The 20,357-nt window shown below is 37.9% G+C and overlaps 1 long non-coding RNA gene across 2 annotated transcripts; it reads left to right on the forward strand.

The window, feature by feature from the left end:
* The first annotated feature begins 2,443 nt into the window (after positions 1 to 2,443).
* On the forward strand, positions 2,444 to 19,623 carry LOC115070194. Of its 2 annotated transcripts, XR_003849394.1 has the most exons (4): positions 2,444 to 2,671; positions 15,043 to 15,159; positions 17,319 to 17,763; positions 18,001 to 19,623. It is a non-coding gene; the product is annotated as an uncharacterized LOC115070194 (long non-coding RNA). The 2 variants fall into 2 exon arrangements; XR_003849393.1 differs by lacking the exon at positions 18,001 to 19,623 and having other exon boundaries at positions 17,319 to 17,989.
* Positions 19,624 to 20,357: the final 734 nt, after the last annotated feature.

The following is a 20,357-nucleotide window of genomic DNA, read 5'->3' on the forward strand; positions in this document are numbered from 1 at the left end:
TTAGGCTCTGGGCAGAGTGCTGAAAATAATGGGACAGCACTAACAGACATTCAGAGGGAAATGAGATCAACTTTTTTTTTCTGTTCTAAGGCATTTTATAAAAATCTCCGATGAGTAATCCCAGAACCTTAGCATTTCTTGTTCTGCTAAGTTCTCAAGTGAAACTTGCATCCGAATCAATTGCCTGTGTTGATTCTGGCTTCCTGGTAGGTAGGACAAACATGCTTGCCACTAAAATGCTATATTCATTAATGTACAACTCATATCAATACAATAATATGTACTAATGCACCACGTAGAAAGAAGAAAATCTCATGCTATCTATCACATGGAGAAAAGATGTCATTCCATTGACCGAGCCTGGAAAGAATCAAGTGCTCTATGTTCTAAATGGTTTTGAGCTTATATAGCAATTTACAGGAAGCTAATGCTGTGTACTCGGGTTGGAGACGGGAGCTAATTCTGTAAGACTGGAGTGTTTTTAAAGATATCAGTGAGGTTGACTCATTTTAAGATAAACCACAAGTCAAAGTAGCCCGGGTAGCAAATGTTTCTTAAAAGGAAATATATTCCCAGCATCACATTAAAGCTGCTGTCGGTGAGCCCAATTTAGAAAAAAAAGTTTAAAGGCAGATCGTACTTTGCAGGTCTTCAGCTCACTTCTGAGTTTTACATCCTGACCAAGTACTCAGAGCAAAGGAACCCACTGGCTGCAGGTCATGGAGTCGGGGGCTCGAGTGCTTTTGCGAACTGCTCTCCTTTATCTCTTTCTCCTTTTCATGATCCTCTTTGTGATGGCTGATCAAAAACTACAGCTGACTGAGATCACAGAGGACCACCTGCCCTCACATGTGAGAAGCCTGGTGTCTAGTCAGCTCCCTTCTGTATCTAAAGTCATTCTGATCATAAACAAAGAAAAGAAGGAAGCAAGGAGGAGGAAAGAAAGGAACATTTATAGCAAATGCAGACATCAAAACCAGCAAAACCAACCAGAACAGAAAAGGTAAAGGAACTTAAATTTATGGATAGAGGTCCTATTTTTTCAGTCATGGGACTAAGAAAAGGGGAGAGATGGTTATTATAAGCATTTTCAAATTATGTGTCAAAATCTTCAAGTAAATCAAATTTGAAACAGTCTATTTACTGTTGAGTCTAGCCTTTATACTACAAAACATTTTGTATCTTGGTTTCCTTTTAACAATCAAATAATTCCTTGCAGTGGATCCATAGAGCCATCCTGGTCTTCTGGCCGTATTTCAAGACCCAGCTCCTACCCACCTTCTTGGCCAACACTAACATCTGGACTTTGAGTCTTTGATTCCATAACTTGCACTTGGTTGACTCTTAGAACAGGTTTCCCTGGCACTTTTCCTATATGTGCCTACTTGTATCTCCAGCTGTACCAGCATCTCCTTAAGGACAGGTGCTTAAGTTCTTTCAGATCATCCAAAATCCTTAGCACAATTCCTGGCCTATGCATCACTGTCATAATGAAATAAAGTTAATGATTTTCATGGACAATACCAACTGAACAATGGAACAAAACCTCAAGGAATTTGACAGAGAAGTGACAGAGTTTGAAATACTGGTAAATAACAGTTTCTCTACCCACTTATTCAACTGAGACTCAAAGTAGAAACTCTTAAATCGTTAATACAGTATATCATATATAAAATATTCTTGTGTGGCATCCTGGGAGAATGGGCTCTGGGAGTTAGAGATAATTATAAAAACCCATTTCTTAGCATACCTGTGTCCTGTTCAAAGCAGGGCAAAATGTTATGTTGACTTTTTGGCTCAATTTTGTGGCATATTCTTGTAATCTCATCATTCACGAAGCTGAAATAGTGAAGTTGTGAATTGAGGCCAGCCTGGGCTATATAGGGAGACCCTTCCTTAAGAAAACAAAAACAGTAACAAATGACAACAAGGCCACAGTAACATTGGGGTTATTTCTCCTGTAGGGATCTATATGTTGTTACAGGGAGACTTACATACGGAAATGTGTAAAAGATCAAAGAAGTTTGATCCACACCATTGGAAAGTAAGGACTGGGAGGTGGAAAGGAAATGCCTATAAATTATAGCCCAGGGTAAGGAAGACACAATGATCAGATGAGGAACCAGAGAAGGCTTATTGTAAAGATGGGTTATAGGCATAAAGTCATTCAGAAAGTCTGGGCAGCCACTGTGTGCACCAGGAAATGTGCAAGATACTGAGAATACAGTTCTAGACCCCAGAGAAATAACTTAGAGACTAATGGAATCATACAATAGAGACAGTGTTCTAAAGAGGGAAGTGGTCATGATGACTGGAATATACGTGATCTGCTGGGGCACAGCTGAGTTAAACATTAAAAGAGAGGTTGGATTTTAACCAGAAGAAATCCAGGGTATAAGCAAAGACATTGATCTACAGAAATACAGTAATCAAGGGACTGAGGCATCATCTTAGTTAGATAATGCCTGGGAAAATAGGAGGGGAAATGTTGACAGAAAGCAGAGAAGGAGGCCAGTCTTATCCCTGGCATGAGGAGAGCAGAATCCTAGGCACCTCTACATACAGCTATCAGAGGTGAAGAACGCACAGAGTGGCAAAGGAAAGCCGGAGGTGGAATTAGGAGCAGGGCTTAGAGCAGAAGTGCAGGATGCCCACCCTCTTTGAATTTCAGGTAAGTGGTAATTTTCAGTGGAAATCTATCTCTTTCAACATTTTGGACATAAAATTACTTTCTAAAAGTTTGTCTGAAATCCCAGGTTCACTAGGTACCCTGTCTTGCATCAACAATTTGAGTGGGAGAGATGTGATTCAGAGGCCATGGGACAGTAAGCACTGACCCTTGGGTAGTTTCTCAAAGTGCCTTGTTGTTTTGTAGACGCGACAGATCAGTTTCAAAGATGAAGGGTTATTTTGATTCTTGGTTGCATAGGTTTCATTCCAGAGTCATTGACTGCTTTGAATCTGGGCCTGTGATAGGACTTAACATTGGGGGAGTGGAAGCATGTGACAGGAGCTGCTCTCCTCACTGCCAAAAGGAAGCTGAGAGAGAGAGAGAGAGAGAGAGAGAGAGAGAGAGAGAGAGAGAGAGAAGAGAGAGGGAGGAGAGAGGGAGGAGAAAGAGGCGCTACAACAAAATTCATCCCACAAGGGCATGCCTTCAGTGACCTGCTTCCTCCAGCGAAGCTTAAAGTTTCCAGGGTCCTCCGAAGAGCCACACCAGTTGGAGACCAGGCTATAAGTACATGGGCCTTTCTGAAAGACAGTTCATATTCAAATCTTAATAAGATAACCTAGGAAAGTGACAATGAACACGGAAAATTCTGAAGCAGCATTAGATGGCACAATAAAGATGGTTTTTTATTTATCTGCCAGGCAAGATGTGCCTGCTGATGTATGAGAACATGATTGTTGAGAGGAGAGCCAACCTTTCCGGTTGGATTGAGGCCCCTTCCAAAGCCAGGAATACATGCCTGGTACTATAAATCTGGTCAAAAGCTTAAGGCTGGGGAGGTCACAGGCTCTAGGAAGAAATTTACCACTGGTGTTTTGCTATATGTAGTCAAACTACCTTCTGAATATGTACATGCCCATAGACCAGTGCTGCTCTCAGGCTCCATTAAAGAAGTTTCTTTTTGTAGATGCTGACAGTTAACTCAGGGACTCATAACTGGTCAGAATGCTGAGAATATGTGATTGATGAGTCCCTCAGCCCTAAAGCCAACATCTATGACACCCCCTCCAAGGCCCAGGGAACATTACAGAAGGGAGGAGGGAAAGATTTGTGAGAAATAAAGTATAAGAAGGAGGGATGTGGGACTGGAGAGCTCAGCAGTTAAGAACACTAGCTGTTCTTGCAAGAGACCAGGTTAGAATCCCAGCACCCACACGGTGGCTAACAACTGTCCATACATCCAGTTCTAGGGGATCTGATGCCCTCTTCTGACCTCCAAGGGCATTGCCCAACACTGGTGTGCTCATGTGCATTCAGGCAACACACACATACACATAAAAAATAAATAAATAATAAATAAATAAATAAATAAATAGTAGAGGGATATAAAGTGCTGTCTTCTGGATATGACATGGCCACTGTACTAATAAACAAACAGCAGCTGTGTCTACTTGCATAAGACCTGCATAAAATAAAAACAAGTGAAAGGAGCCTGTTTAGGTGGAAAAGGGGAATCAACAGGAGAGGGGGGATGAGACAAGGTAATGGGAGTGATTATAATCAAAATTTGTTGTGTACATGTAAAAAGCTGACCAAAATTTTTTTTGTTTTAGAAAAAGAATGATTTCCCTAGAAAAGAATGTGATAGAAGAGAAACAGATGAATTTCTGATAGGAAAGTTGCAGTGAAAAGATGAACAGATCAAGAAAAGGCCAAGTTGACTGAAGCGTATGGATTCTCAGTTCTGGAAATGCTGAGCTATGAACAAGCGTTCTGAAAGGGCCATGGGGCTAGATGATGTCATGGAGGTCTGGGCATTTTTAAAAGTGCTCTTATTTATGTGTGGGAAGTAAATCATAGATTCTAATGAATAAATGATTAGATTCTCACCTTTTGTGTGATAATATTCCCCAAAGTCTCTGAAGGTTGTGACACTCAGCTCAGTCTGCATAATAACAAACCAGAGTTAGGCTTCTATTTACAGTTTCTCCAGCCTCTTATGATGCAAATATGTTTGTTTCCTATTGAGAGAAGGCAGTATTTTCTTTCCAATGATAAAGAGTCCTAAGTTATGGCAATCTGTGAAATACATTAGGTGAAATGAGATTTTTTTTTTTTTTTGCTTTTTCTCGCCTTTTATGAAAAAATTCAATAGCTTCACATTATATGTGAACATTTTCTCACAACTTTCCTATTTAGATGCTATTATAAAATAGTCAAATGGGAAGTAAATGTTCCCTGTATTTCACAAACCTTTTACAGAATAGCACAAATATTCAGATAACAAATGCAAGAAAGTGTAAGATGAAATTCCCGGGAAGGAAAGAACCGAAGTATCAGTAATGAGTAGTCGCACCAAGATTGATACTATAGCATTTCATCCCATTTCAAATGTGCTCTGCAAGTCCACCTGACCTTAAGAGGTGGCTAGAGAGAAGAAGTCAGTTTTCATATCTACTGTCATTAAGGCAGCCTTAAACTACCTGAGAGACTAATTAAAGAGCAAGTTCTATGGAGGAAGGATTAGAATATTGCTGTGGAACTAGTTCACGATGAAACGCAGCCTAAAATGGAGTGTGCCATCAACAGATCTGTCCACCATGATACCATCAAAGATCTGATGCATATTGTACATTCTTATTTCTTGGCTGTTCACTGAATGAGGAAATTTTATTAAAAAGTAATTTCATTTGTAATATTGTAAATGCAATTTAAAATATATACCATGCTGGGTGTGGTGACACATGCCTTTAATCCCAGCACTTGGGCGACAGAGGCAGGTAGATCTCTGTGAGATCAAGGCCAGCCTAGTCTACATAGTGAGTTCCAGGCCAGCTTGGATTACAGGGAGACCCTGTCTCAAAAAAAAAAAAAAAAAAATTAAAATTAAAAAATAAAAAATAAAGTTAAGCAAAATATATACCAATATCTATTATTTGACTTGTATAAAAGTTATGTATAATTATAGATTTCAGTGACCAACAATAAGTAATTGTTACACTATAATACATATATGCAACACAATTCAGTAAGGCCAATGATGAAATACTTTCTCGAATGATGGTATGGAAATGTTTACATTATCTTTTTAAGTGAAAAAAAATGTGAGACTCAAACTGGTATAATAAAACTGATAAATAATATCTGTACTGGGCTAGAGAGATGGCTCAGTGGTTAAGAGCACTGACTGCTCTTGCAGAGAACCTGGGTTCGATTCCCAGCACCCACATGGCAGCTATGAACCATCCTTAACTCTAGTTCCAGGAGAATCCGAAGCCCTCTTCTGACTTCTGTGGCATTGCTCAACACAGATGCCCCCATATACATGCAGGCAATACACTCATACACATAAAATAAAAATAATAAATAAAATATTACAAAAGAATATGTGGCCAGGCATGGTGGCACACACCTTTAATCCCAGCACTTGGGAAGCAGAGGCAGGAAGATCTCTGAGTTCAAGGCCAGCCTGGTCTATATAGTGAGTTCCAGGACAGCTGGCCTACAGGGAGACCCTGTCTCAAAAAGGCCAAAAAAAAGAAAAAAAAAATGTGTACAAGCATCTATAAAAGCAAAGAAATTAGACAGCACAAAACATTAAAATATTGATGGTTTTCTCAACTTGTAGAATCAGAGATAATTTGTATTATATTCTTCATGGTTTTCATTTTTCTATAAATATCCTGCAGTAAGTAAGCATCCTTAAAAATCAAGGCAATATGGTAGAACACTTCATCTGAGTTTTTAAAGGTAAGTTTGTGAGGCTTAGAAAAAGGGAGGCCATGGTTCAATTTCCAGCACCCTAAACAAAAACAAGCAAGCAAGAAAAATAAATAAAATGTATTTATCATATTTATGAAACACAAGTCTGAAACTCTAATAAAAGCTTAGCAGCTGACAGCCAGGAGGAGTTCTTAGCTGAAGCTGAGCAAGGTAAGAGTGATTGCCTGCGGAATACATTTCTAAAAATCCACTATTAAATTACGGCTCCACTTATCCCAGCTAAACGCCATTAAAAATTGAACACGAACAGCAAAGAAATGAATAATACAGTAAACACACAACAATTAGATCTATATCACACAACTGATAGGGGCATCTCCCTGAAACTCAGTGTACTTCGGGCAAAGGGCAGTGGGCTTCAGTGGCACACGCAACCTATTTTGAGTTCCAGCACCCACACTAAAGATGTGATCTGAGTATGTCTTTTTCTTTAAGTATGTTTGCTCAGTGGGGTGGGGAGAAACTTTTGTGCTGGGCTGTTATGAGGATGGTGCGAGATAAATATTAAAACCTTGCTTTGGTAGGTATTTAGAAAGCACTTTCTCCTCCCCCACTGTTCCAGTTGCCAAGAATTCAGTCAAAATACAGATATCGAAGGAGGCTCGAATGGAAACTAGACTCGAAACACTCAAACTGTGTGGATTATTCAAACTCAGTAAGAGGAAATTCTTAACATATAAAATATAAACTCACGGGCACACTTCTCACAATAGCAATTATGTCAGATCGTGTCACAGAACATTTAGAAATTCACAAGGGTAGAAAACTACATATACGTTCACATGAAAGAATACGGAAGGACTTTTCAAAAGGTATGTCTATGATTGCTTGCCCTCACTCTGACAAGCAAATGTAACTAAACTCCATGGGATGCAAAATCAAAGAAAAAAGGTAGAAGTAGAAAGGGAAAGGAGAGGAGAAAGAAGAGAGAGGAGGGTAGGGAAGGGAGAAGACGGGAAGGGAAAGAAAAGAAGAAATTGAGCCCAGAATTGTGATTCCAGCACTTGGGAGGCTGAGGCAGGAGGACTGGTGTAAAGTCAAGGCCAGTTACAGACTAAGAACCTGTTTCCAAACACAAACAAGAATTAGAAACTCTGGGTTGACCACTGAAGGATAATCAAATGTTTCAGCAGTCTGTAATGGGTGAGCACCAGTTTCTAGAAATACCAATGCTTATGTAAAAATAGAATATTGACAGTGGAAAATGAGTAGATCGACGAGAAATCTAAAAGCTAATTTTGCTGGTAAATCAATAAACATAAATTTTAATTGTTAACAAATCTAACCATAGAAAAAGAGACATTAAAATTAAAATAAGAAGGGAATATGAGTTTTAGATATACTAGTCATATTTTCTAATTATCTGGGTACTTGAATTTCTGCAAGATAAATACAAAAGTTGATACTAGTATAAAAACCTACACAGACCAGTAATATCATAGCAGAAACTGGAATACATTATTTAAAAATCACCCAAAAAATGAGAGATTTACTATTCAATTATTACAAATATTATAGACTACATTGTTTCCATGCTAGATACTTTATTTCAAGTCATAGACAGAAATATAAGAAACTTTATGATTTATTAAGTGGGCAAAATAGTACATGAACCTTAAACGTGATAAAGAGATCACACAGACATATCCATATAAGTCTAATAAAGTTAGCACTGAAACAGAGAACTCAAGATAAAAACATATTCAGGTTTTTTCTTTTTCTTTTCTTTTTTTTTTTAAGTACTAGGGATCAAACCCCAGGGCCTTATAAATACAGGCACTCTTCTCCTGACCTATACCTCTAGTCCATATTCAATTTTTAAGAATGAGAAACAATTTGTGCAAATTTATTTAGTTTTGATGACTAGTTGTTTGAAAATGGGTGGTTTCTGGCAGCTGGTATTGATAACTGACACCCTGAGAAATTTTTAAAAATTATTTTGAATCTTTATCCTGCTTTTTTTCCAGACATGGTCTCACTATGTAGATCTGGCTGGCCTGGAACTCCTAGAGATCTGCCTGCCTCTACCTCCCAAGTGCTGCAATTCAAAGCTTGGGCTCCCGAGCTCACCCCAATATTCTGCCATTTTTAAACATTGGGAGGTTTCATTTGTTTCATTTCAAAATATGTTTCACTCTTATTTATAAGTAACTTTTAAAATATTTTTGCTTTGAACTATATATAATAATGAAAAATTAGAAACACTATAAATGCCCACTAGTAGGGCACTGACCAGATAGTAAAATAGAATAAAGGAGTTTATTTGCATACAGTTGTGGACAATGAGCAAGGACAGAGTACTCACTGCCATAGAAAGTTATTCATGTACCATAGCTTATATATGACATCAATTTCAACTTCATAAGAATGTTTAACTCACTATATCTGTCCTGAACAGAGAAAAATTTGGAAAATATGCAAAGACAAATTTGTAGTGATAGTGTTATAATGGAGTATTTCATGGGAATTCTTTTTGTTTGTTTTCTCTGTTTAGGCCCTTTTTTCTTGCACCGAGAAAGCATTATTAAAATTTACTAAATAAAAACTTACAAATTATGCTTTAAGGTGTTTAAATCAAATGTTAATGAATTCTGTCTCTTCAATGTTTCCATTAATTTATCCATACTTTCTCTTTAATCTCACAGTGAATATTTTATCACTTCATGCCAAACCAGTGTCATTTTTCTATATCTGTATGTGTATGTACCTGTATATATACATGTGACTGAGCCGAATCCAGCATTGAGCACTGGCACTAATGAGAAATCCTGCTTAAAATAAGAGTGATGGGAATATTATTTTGAGGCTATTTTCTTTTCCGTGGCCAATTTATTTATTATCAAATTCTTTGAAAAAAATACGATGCTGTCTTAGGTGACCTGAACATCTAAGAATGTTAAAATGCTATGACAGCTCTTAACATAATTATTGAACACACTACAATATTGAGAATATATATCTGATTATAACTTTAAAACATATTCAAAATTTTTTAAAATAATGAGAATATAAATACTCCTTAATAAAAAATTCTCTGTGAAGTCAAACATTCAGCATTCAGTACTATAATGGCATTTTAAGAAATTTATGTCCACTGTTCATAATGCCTTATACCAGGAAAGCTTAGAACACCAACTTTGGGAAATTAAAAACAATCTTATCTTGATTCACAGATGATACAACTGCATGTTGGAAAGTAGCTACAGCAATTTATTTAAAAAATAAAACATGAAGGCAGAGCAGAATGTTGTCTCCAAGGTAGGCTTTGTAGACCACGGGCAGACTTTTAATATGGCCGTGTTCTGGGCAAATCTATAAAAGTCAACATATTCCTTCATTTCTATAGCCTTGGCTGAAATATATATTAGAAACCAAAAGATTCAATTCATGATTAAAATGTAAAAAATATTTAAGAAATAAATTGCAGAAATACAGGTGCCAATATAAACAGCTTAAATTTTAGAAAAATAATTTCTGCTGAATAGAAAGTAGTGTTCAGTAATTATTCCAAAAGCCAAGTACATAGTTAAACATTTTATAAAGTTCTTAAAATATCCCTGTTAAACAAAGGAGAACATTTGTGAGGTACACAAAGAAGAGTTCTTAGGAAACAGTGAAGGACTTCTTAAAGAAAATGGAAAGAAATTGGTCCATATATTAAATACATGCTTAAGCCATATAATTCAAAGGTTTTTTTTTTCTTTTATTATTTTTGGTTAGTATAACACAGGGTTTGAAGTGGTCCAAGCTGGCCTGGAACTTGCAATATAATTGAGTTGAACTGGAACTTCTGATCCTCCGGCCTCAGCTTCATGAGTGTTAGTGACCTTCACACCCTGCTTTAAAGCATAATAATACTTATAATAATAGTGATGATGATGCATGAAACTTTTAGTTTGTAGCTAGCATCAAAATCTAGTCATAACTATGTAACTTTTATATAGCTTTATCCTTCAAAGTGTACTTCTAATTTGGTATCCTCTTCTACCTAATTGTATATTCTACTAGAGTGATTACTATGCATTATTTGAAAATTTGGAGGCCTATCACATTACTTTGAAATGTTTTCAGAAGGACAAACTGATTCTTATGGACCTTGACCAGGCAGTTCTGATGTCAGTTGCCAAGATAAACAGACTCCCAAGCTGTAACATTTTGCTGCCCAAAACTGACCAGAGCTGTAACCTTACTTTCAAACTGAAATACCAACCAATCAGAACTGAGCACTTCCTGCTGGCAGGGCACCTCAGTCACTGGCACAGTGAGCATGCATGGGAACCTGGGTGGAAACCTTCCGTTGGACAGACCTTGTCTGTTCTATGGAGCTCATTTCTGTTTTGTGCCTGAAGCTTCATGTACCTGTGTTCTCTAAATACTCAGATCTTTACGTCATATATCGGTCTACTTGGCGATTTACAAATATGTGACGTTCTCAAATTGTAAAGGTAGAGGTGTTAATATATGGGCCGTCCAGTCAGACTTTAAAGTTTAGTCAGTCTAACCTCTAAGCTTAGATTGATAACTAGCTACCATCTATTTGACAGAATGCTATTTCATGACCACCAATGTTTGAAGCCTTTGATTTGCAGTCCTGTAAGTGATGTTTTGAAGCTTCTTTTAAGAGGGATGTACAAAAATTACCTGGAGATGATATTTACATGAATGAGCTTCATCTATTTTCACAGTATTCCAACAGGTAGCAATGCTCCTTGGGAAACCAAAGGCAGAAAAAGACACGTGTCTCTTTTCTTTGCTAATCAATAGCTTATTCCAAACGATCTAATATTTCACTACAGTTGTACTTCAGGCCGTCACCTTAAATTGATGCAAAAGCAACCTTTGGACTCACTAATTGTCTTTTCTTTTTTAATTTCCTTTTATTGACTTTTTGTGTATTTCATACAGAACATCTCAAACAATCTTAATCATCTTTATACCCCTGTACACACTGGCACCCATACATAGCACCCCCCCACTGGGGTCCATATACTCAGTCATCCCTGTTAAGGCCCACTGTGTTGTCAGTGGCCCCAGCCATTCCCCAGTGCAAGTCCATCCACTGAGGTCTAGTCAGCCGATCTAGAGTCCCTTGTTTTAAGGATCAGCCCTTCTTCATCTAGCAGCAATCAGTTGCCACTATTTCTTCAGATAAGATTGGGGTCTGCTGTTCATTTTCCTAGTTCTATGCTGGGTTTTTCTGCTTGAGTTTGCATGCTGACACCATTGCCATAGAATCATATGAGCAGGGTCCCAGGAGCTTATAGGACTCTGTTCCCATATGGTCATGTACCTCCTCCCTGGCTCCTACAATCTTTACGCCCCATTCTCCCTGATAATCCCTGAGCCTTGGGTGGGGGAAGTTTAATAAAGGAATCCTGTCCAAGGACCAGCATTCAGCAGACTCTTGATCTCTATGATTTGGCCATTTGTGAACTTTTGTGTTCCTGGGCCTCCACTGCATGAGGAAATATTATTGAGAACTGAGAGATTCATTAGTGTCCTCTTCATTACCCCTGTTCTATGTTCCATGAGCCTTAGGTGTACAGGCTGCATTGTAGATGTGTCACTTAGGCCTGGGCAATTCATAGACAATATCTGTGTATGATCAGTTTTGGTGCTTGATAATAGCCTCTGATTGGTGCAAAATGAGTTTTTTGATGAGTGGTGACTGGGACAGTTGTTTGTAAATATAAGGATACATATTTTGCATATAGTAAGAAATCACATTAGTCTAGGGATGTGAGTCTTGGGGCTTTCTCTAAGATCTATGATCACTCCAGCCATGTGTATTTGGCTGTGTTTACAGTACCATACTTGAGTCTCCTCCCACTGAGTGGGCATTTAGTCCAATTAAGTAGCTGTTGATCACCCCCAATATAAAAGTGCCACTACTGCACCAATGATGTATGCTCTGCTGGCCACTGATGTGGTTATTTGGTCTTGAAGCTGGTGTTAGACCATCCATTGATGTTTCCTACTGGCACTTTAGTAGCACTCTCTGAAGAGTTAGCTTTCAGGGGAAGTGACTTCAGGTCAATTGCAGCTCTAGCGCTCCAAATCACGTGTCTGGAGTATGATCTGTTTTGGCAGTAGGGTCTTACCTTCAAGTTCTGGGAGGCCATCAAAGGCTGTGGAAATAGCCTGAGTAATTTTGGGACTCTCTTGGAACACCCTGACCAACAACTCAAAGGAAGGTATCAGTTGTTTGGCACTGTTTGTTATGTAGCCTTTAGCTATACACACAGACTCATGTAGAGATATTGTATGTGTGATTTGTCAGTAGGTTGTTTGACTGATATGGTTCCCTCTGGGTTTTTTAAACTCGCTAGACATTGTTTAATCTCTCCTCTCCCTCTCACTGTCTACCCCTTCTGCCATGTCTTCCCCATTTTAAGTGTGACCATTTTCCATTTTCTGCATTTCTTCCTTGATAATACTGATCTCCTATGGTCCCACTTCTCGAGCTCCTTCTTTCACTTGATCCCCAAGCTTCCTTGTATAACCTTCCCTTGCCCCTCCCATTTAAATGACCCCATTTTTATCTATTTCTCCCCTAGTAACACCTGTTTCCTACTGTTCTTTTCTCTCAGGTTCGTTCTTTCACTTTACCTCCCTGGTTCCTTTTTATTATTCTGGTTCCTGTAGTTATATCTGGATACATACTCACTTGTCAGGATTTGGTGCTAGGATCCACATCTGAGAGAGAACATATGTTGTTTGTTTTCTGAGTCTGTGTTACTTCACTTAGTTCCATCCATTTACTGAAAATTTCAGGATTTCATCTTTCTTTATTCTGAGTAGAACTCCATCGTATAAATGAACCACATTTTCAGTATTCACTTGTCAGCTGAGGGCCACCTAGGTTGCTTCCATCTCCTAGCTATTGTGAAAAGAGCAGAAACAAACATGGATGCACAAGTGTCTCTTCAATGGGGGCTCACTAATTTCCTTTACTTCCTGCTTTCTAGTCCAATGGCTTCTGTTTTGCCATTAATAATCCTTTCCATTTACTTTTTGTGGGTTCAATGTGATTCTTTTCTAGACTCTTAAGGTTGAATCCTATTTTTTTTGTAGAATTTTTTCTCTGATATGTTTTTAGAGCTATAAATTTTACACCAAACATTTATTTAGCAGCAATACACATAATATTTTGTTTCATTTTTTGGTTAGTTGAAAATTTCTGAATTCTCCTAGAATTTCATCTTTGATATTGGGTTATTTAGAAATTTCTTTAGTTTGCTAATAGTTGGGAATTTTGCACATACATGTTATCAATTTCCATTAATTGTGCTGTGGTCACAATACATATCTTTGCTTCATATTTTTAATTAGTTTAGACTAACTTTATGGCTCAAAATATGGTCTACCTGTGAGTGTTTATATGTTTATTTTCTGTTGTTATTGGAGTGTTTTGTAAATATCAACTAGATGGAGTTTCCTGGTAGCGTGATTTAAGTCTTTCCTAACTTTCCTGTATTTTATCATTTATATCAAATACAGTGTGGTGGTTTGAATGAGAATGTTCCCCATAGGCTCCAAGTATTTGAGCACTTTTTCCCCTGTTGGTGGCACTGGTTTGGGAGGTCTTAGAAGGGGTGGCCATCCTGGAGGAAGCATGTCACTGGGGGTGGGCTTAGAGAGTTCTTAAGCCTTTCCAGATCTTCAGTAGCTCTCATGCTTCCTGTGCCTGCTTGATGATGTGAGAGCTTAGCTTCTGCTGTTCCTGCTCCAGACACCTGCAGCCATCATGCTTCCCACCATGACAGACTGTAATTCCCCTGGAACCATAAGCTCAAATAAACTCTTCCTTCTATAAGTTGCTTTGATTGGTGTTTCTATCACAGCAACAGAAAAGTGACTAATATATATGGATAAAAGAGTGTTAAAATACTCAACTATAAGTGCAGGATTGGTGATGCTCCCTTCTAATTCCAACACTTAGAAGACTATGGCAGAAGCACTGTGTGTTCACCACCAGGTGATCTTGGGGAATTTCATGGCAACTTGGACTGTAGTGAGATCTTGTCTCAAAAAAATGAAACACGATAACCAATTTTAATTGTTAATTAACTGAGATAACCAATTTTAATTGTTAGTTAACTGAGTTTCTTTAACAACTATGAAGATTTGTTTTCTGTATTTTAAAAGCATATTAGGCACATACACATTTAAAATTGTTGATTTTTATGAATTATCTCCCTTTTCATTTTGAAATCTGTTCCATAATCCTAATAGTCTTTGTTCTGGAATATATTTTAATCTATGTTACAGCTTCTCAATTATTTTATGTTTCCCATGGTACAATCTATTCAGTATATTTATCTTTCATCTACTTTTGTAAGTAGATTTAGAGGGCATGTATTTTAATTTTCTTATCCCATTGTCTTTGTGCCATTTTGGTCATAGATCTACTTCTACCAATTTTTTTAAACCTTACAATGTGTTGTTACCGATCTGGGTTTAAGCAGTCAATTAGTTTTCATTCTAAAATCTGAGAAAAAAATAAAGTTATGATTTCTGATGCTACATGATTTTTAAGACTATTTATATATATATATTCTGTATTTATTATGTATGTGTGCCTGTAGGTGTTTATGTGTACCACGTGTGTACAGAAGCCCCAGATCCCGTGGAAATGGCATTACAGGCAGTTGTGAACCATCATGTTGGTGCTAGGAACTGAACATGGGTTCTCTGCAAGAATGGTAAGTGCTTTTAGTAACTGAACCATCCCTTACATGATTCTCTTTTACAGATTCACATTTGATAACTTCATTTTGATGATCTGCATTCAACATGTGGTATAGATCAAGCCTGTTAGTCATGAAATCTCTCTTTTTCTTTTTTTCTGTGTGTCTATGTGTGTATGTTGTATGAATGTGGTGTATACTCATATATGTGTGTGCTGTTGTGTACACACCAGCCTGTGTGGAGGCCAGGAGAAGACTTCAGGAGCCCAGCTCTACCACTTTCTACCTATTTCTTTAAGTCAGGGTCTCCTACTGAACCCAGAGGTGGGATCCTGCTGCTGTTCCATAAATGAGTATGTTTCTCCTTCAAAACACCAGAGAGATTTTTAAATTCTAGTGCCATTCACTTGTTTCTCTCCACAAAAAACACCAGAGCTCTGCTTTGCCTGCTCTGTAACATACAAATATTGTTGTTGACTTCTTGTTCACTTACAAACCCAGGAAAAGTCTGCCCCATGTTACTCCACTTGTGGAATATGAAAATCTTTTAGAAAACCCAGTGAACTGTCTCATCAAAATTGATTAAAAAATATAAATCCTAATTAAGCAATTGGACTAGACTATTCAGTATTAAAGATATCAATATGTAAATTCATCAAAATTGCTTAAAATCATTATACTTTTATAATTCTACACTTAAATATTGTCACTGCATTGTAAAGGCCTGTAAACATTTAATAATCAATGTTCAATGACGGTTATTTATAGAAACTGAACTTTAAGTTAACATTGCATATTACTGTAATGGCTTTCATAATATTTGTAAGTAATTGGATTTACATTTTTGTTTCTTGGGAAGTTAATACTTCACAAATTTGGCTGAAGTATTCTCTGCTAAAATTAAATGTTGGTCATTGATTCTAATTTAAAACACACATAACAGTGAATGTAACTAAAAGGCTCTAATAGGTTTCGCTCAAGTATTTTCCTTAAACTTTTGTCAGAAATTTTCCTTAAAATTTGTCTGCATATGCATTTTGAGATGAAACTAATCAATGTGACAACATCAAAGGAATAATGGAAATTATGTTTATGAGGATATTAAGGGTAAATACTATTTTTAAAGCCAACATAACCATTATATACACATGCACACACACATATATATATTTTTTTCAAAGCATTGTCACAGAATTTGTAGGTCATTGATGAATATGGTATAATTTCTACATCAGAAAAAGTAACTTTGGGATGAGCATTAGTCTAAGAAAACATAACATTTTTATACAAATGTAGTGAATGATGGGGCTGTGTAGATGTCTCAGCAGTTAAGAGCACTGACTGCTCTTGCAGAGGGCCTAGGTTCGATTCCCACCATCCATATGGTGGCTACGAACCATCCTTAAATCCAGTTCCAGGAGAATCTGAAGCCCTCTTCCACCCTCCTCAGCATTGCACTACACGGGTGCACTCACATGTATGCACTCATACACATAAAATTAAAAGAATAAATTTAAAAAAAAGAAATGTAGTTAATGATAAAGTTTATGACAGGCTACAGTATTGAAGGACAGGAACTGTGGCTATATTTTAATGCATTATCTTCCTTTTTAATTAACAGATGGCAAAAATTTATTAATTGGAAAAAATCGATTTGATATTTTTGAAATTCTACCTAATACACAGTTGATCATTTGTTGTGGTACTTTAAGTATGAAAATTGACTAAAACTTACAGGTACAATTGCATCATCCATAGAGCAAATTGTATGATTTCATGAATGCAAAAGCTGAGGATGAAGTGTGGATGACAGGTAGGTGAGAGAGGAGCAGGCCACTGCTCCCTCCTCCCAGGGAAGACTTACCAGCTTAGGAGAAGACAAGCAGGCATGCGCACAGTCAGGGCACTGTGCAGAAACAGTCACCTGTGGGAGACAGACACAATCTGAAAGCGATTCTTGTCTCAGAAGATCCCTGTAGAAAAACACAGATTCTGTAAGAGACTCTGGAATGGGTGAACAGAAAAGGCACGAAATTATTGATAATTATTTGGGGCATGCTAGCCATTTAGCAAGTTACTTTTGTTAAGTTTCAAGAATGGGTGTTCGCCACTCTAGGATATAAGCCTAATCCTTGCAGGGAAGTAACATCTGCCCTCTTCTATTTTCTCTCCAGATCTGGACATGCAGGAGGACTTCAAACACTTGTTCCAGTCATTTTCCATGCCTGCTGTTCTTTTCATTAGAGTTATTTGCTCCTGCGTTTTGATCTAGAGCTCCTTGTCTTTCTCTCATCTGTTACCATGCGGGAAAATGATCAAGAGAACTTTAAGAGCTTTATGACTCAGCCCCTTAAGCAAACTGCTCAGTGAAAAATTTGGAACTTTGTGCTCTGGCGGAAATATGTTTATTTCTGTTCATTTTTCATCACCTGCATATGAGAGATGTAATGGGAGCCACTTGATTGCCTGCCCTGCCACAGAGAAGTAGGATACGCCCAACTGTTGTGGTTATTCATAGCAGGAGCTGGCCCTTTATAATCCAGTCTCTGGATGACCCCTCAGAGCAAGGACAGAGCTGACTCCATTTTCTGAGAAGATTAAAAGTGAAATGTATTATTGGTAAGAGCAGTGACTACACATAGATTCGCCATTTCATCGAATGGTTAATTGTTGGGATTTACTGCAAACCGAATTAAGACCACTGATTCTCCACCTAATGCTCTTTAGTGCTAATAATGGCAGGGACTAGGGAAGTGGGAGTTAATTTAAAATCTCTATTGAGAGTAGAAAGTTTGAGATCTCAAATCTTAAAAAAATAAAACTAATAAAATGTTTTCATCTTAAATCCCGCCTTAGATGACTCTGGAAACATCGTTTTCACTTGTTTCATCCTATGCCTGTGTTACAATTGACATCATAAATATAATTCGACCACTATGTTTAAGTCTCGTTCATACAAATGCAGAGCTTCAATTAGTTTACTCGTATGAATGTTTACTGGTCATCTTGTGTGGGAACCGCTTTTCCATGAGTGCTAGAGGCACAACACTGGCCAGGGCCACCTTGGGCTACCAGACATGCAATAAAAAGTAAGCAGCAAACAAAATAGGTTGTGTATACAAATAATAAAATCAGCTAGAGAAATACGAAGGATGATATTGGAACTGATCAGGGGACCCACTGAAGACTGAATAGAATAACATGACTCTCATGATAAAGGCCTGAACCAGATGCGTGTCAACCATAAGAAGATTTCAAGGGCCTTGTGCAAGCGTAGACACTGTACTCTGGGAGTGAATTTGACTGCATCCAGTAATGGAAGGAAGGCTTGTTCATAAAGGATTATTGAGAGTGTGAAAATAGATCCTAAAGACCATGAATTCTTCAGAGAAATGCCATGCTTTTGTGTGTTGATGCATTGACCTAAGGCTGACAGCCTCCAGTTAGCTTTAGAATGAAGATTCAACAAAGGAAAGAACAGGGAATGATGACCGGGCTAGGACCGTCAGCCCCATCCCCAACTTTGAGGAGGTAAAGAGGACTGAAGATGAAATTGATCAGTGGTGGCCAATAAGTTGACCAATAATGCTTATGAAATGAAGCTTTCTTCAAGGCCCAAAGTAACAGAATTTGGAGAACTTCTAGTTACCCAGTTATACAATACAACAGAGCTTGTAATTGTAACTTGCTCTCTACTGACCAACCTTCCCTCACCTCTTCCTGCTCCTTATGCCTCATCTCCATTATTCTCTATTATTCTCTATTCTACCTTCACCTGCTCTGAAATCAGCACCTTTAGATTCAACCTGAAGCATCTGTCTCTCCAAGCCCAGCCTATTTCACTTGTCATAATAACCCCCAGTTTCATACACTGTTGCAATAGAAGAAATCTATTCTTACGGCCAAGCAGTATTTCATTTATCAGTTCATTGACATTTAGGTGTTTAGTTGTTGATATTTTGTTGTTGTGTTGAGACAGGTTGTTGTTATGTCATTAAGGCTGACCAGGAACTCACAAGAACTCCTGCCTTTTTCTCGTCTGTACGGAGATTACAGGTATGTACCACCACACCCAGGTTCTATGTCTTGACTATTATGAATAGTCCTGAAATCAAAATGGGAATGGGGATGTCTTTTTAACATACTGGTTTCATTTCTTTTGAGTATGTACCCAGGAGTGAGATTGCTGGATCATGTGTTAGTATTATTTTAAATATTTTGAGGAGCCGGTTTCCTGTTACCCATAATAACTATGCTGATTTAGACTCCCAGCAGTTCTCAAGGGTCAGTCTTCTTTGCTGTACATTCTTGTCAGCGTTTTTATCTCTTGTCTTCTTAATAATAGCAATTCAGTTAGAATAAGATGACATCTTACAAGGTTTGGATTTTTACTTCCCTAATGGTTAGCAATGGTGAGAAGTTTTTGCATATACACATTGGCCATTTTTGTGTCTTTCAGAGACATTTCTAATTGGGCTGTTTCGCATTTCTTTCTTTGCTATTTAAATGCTGAACCCCTTATTATATTCTGGAAATTAGCCACATTGCCAAATAAATAGTTTGTAAATATTTTCACCCAGTCTGTAATTTGTCTCTTCATTTTGTTGGTTGCTCCCTCACCTGTACAGAAGCTTCTGAGCTGGAGGAAATCCCATTGGCTTTCTTTGTTTCGGTTTCCTATGCTCTGAAGTCTCATCCAAAAGGCCTTGCCCACTCCAGCATCCTGAAGCAGCTTCCATGTTTCCTTCAGGTTATTTCATAGTTTGAGGGCTTATATTTAGGCATTTAACTATGTATGTGTGTGTGTTCACATGTGTGACCATACACATGTGTGTACAAGTATTCTTGCATTTGTTTGTGCATACATGTGGAGGCCAGAGGTCAACTTCTTAGGGAAAAGCCCACCCTGATTTTTGATACAAAGGCTCTCATTGGGCCTGGAGCTGGCCAATTAGGCTAGGCTAGATGCCCAGGGAGCCTCCTGTCTCTACTTCCTCAGCCAAAAGATTATGAAAGCTGCTACACACAGCTTCACACAGGTGCTAGAGGTGAGAGTCAAGTTCTCCCACTTGTATGTTACACACTTTGCTGATTAGGCTATCTCTTCAGGCCTCTTCAATTTTTAAAAACTTTTTTATTTATTTTGTGTGTGTGTGTGTGTGTGTGTGTGTGTGTGCGCGCGCGCGCGCACATCCATACAAATTTTAGTATTG

The sequence above is a fragment of the Nannospalax galili genome, unplaced genomic scaffold, assembly GCF_000622305.1.
Source record: "Nannospalax galili isolate Female #2095 unplaced genomic scaffold, S.galili_v1.0 scaffold796, whole genome shotgun sequence".
NCBI classification, from domain to species: domain Eukaryota; kingdom Metazoa; phylum Chordata; class Mammalia; order Rodentia; family Spalacidae; genus Nannospalax; species Nannospalax galili.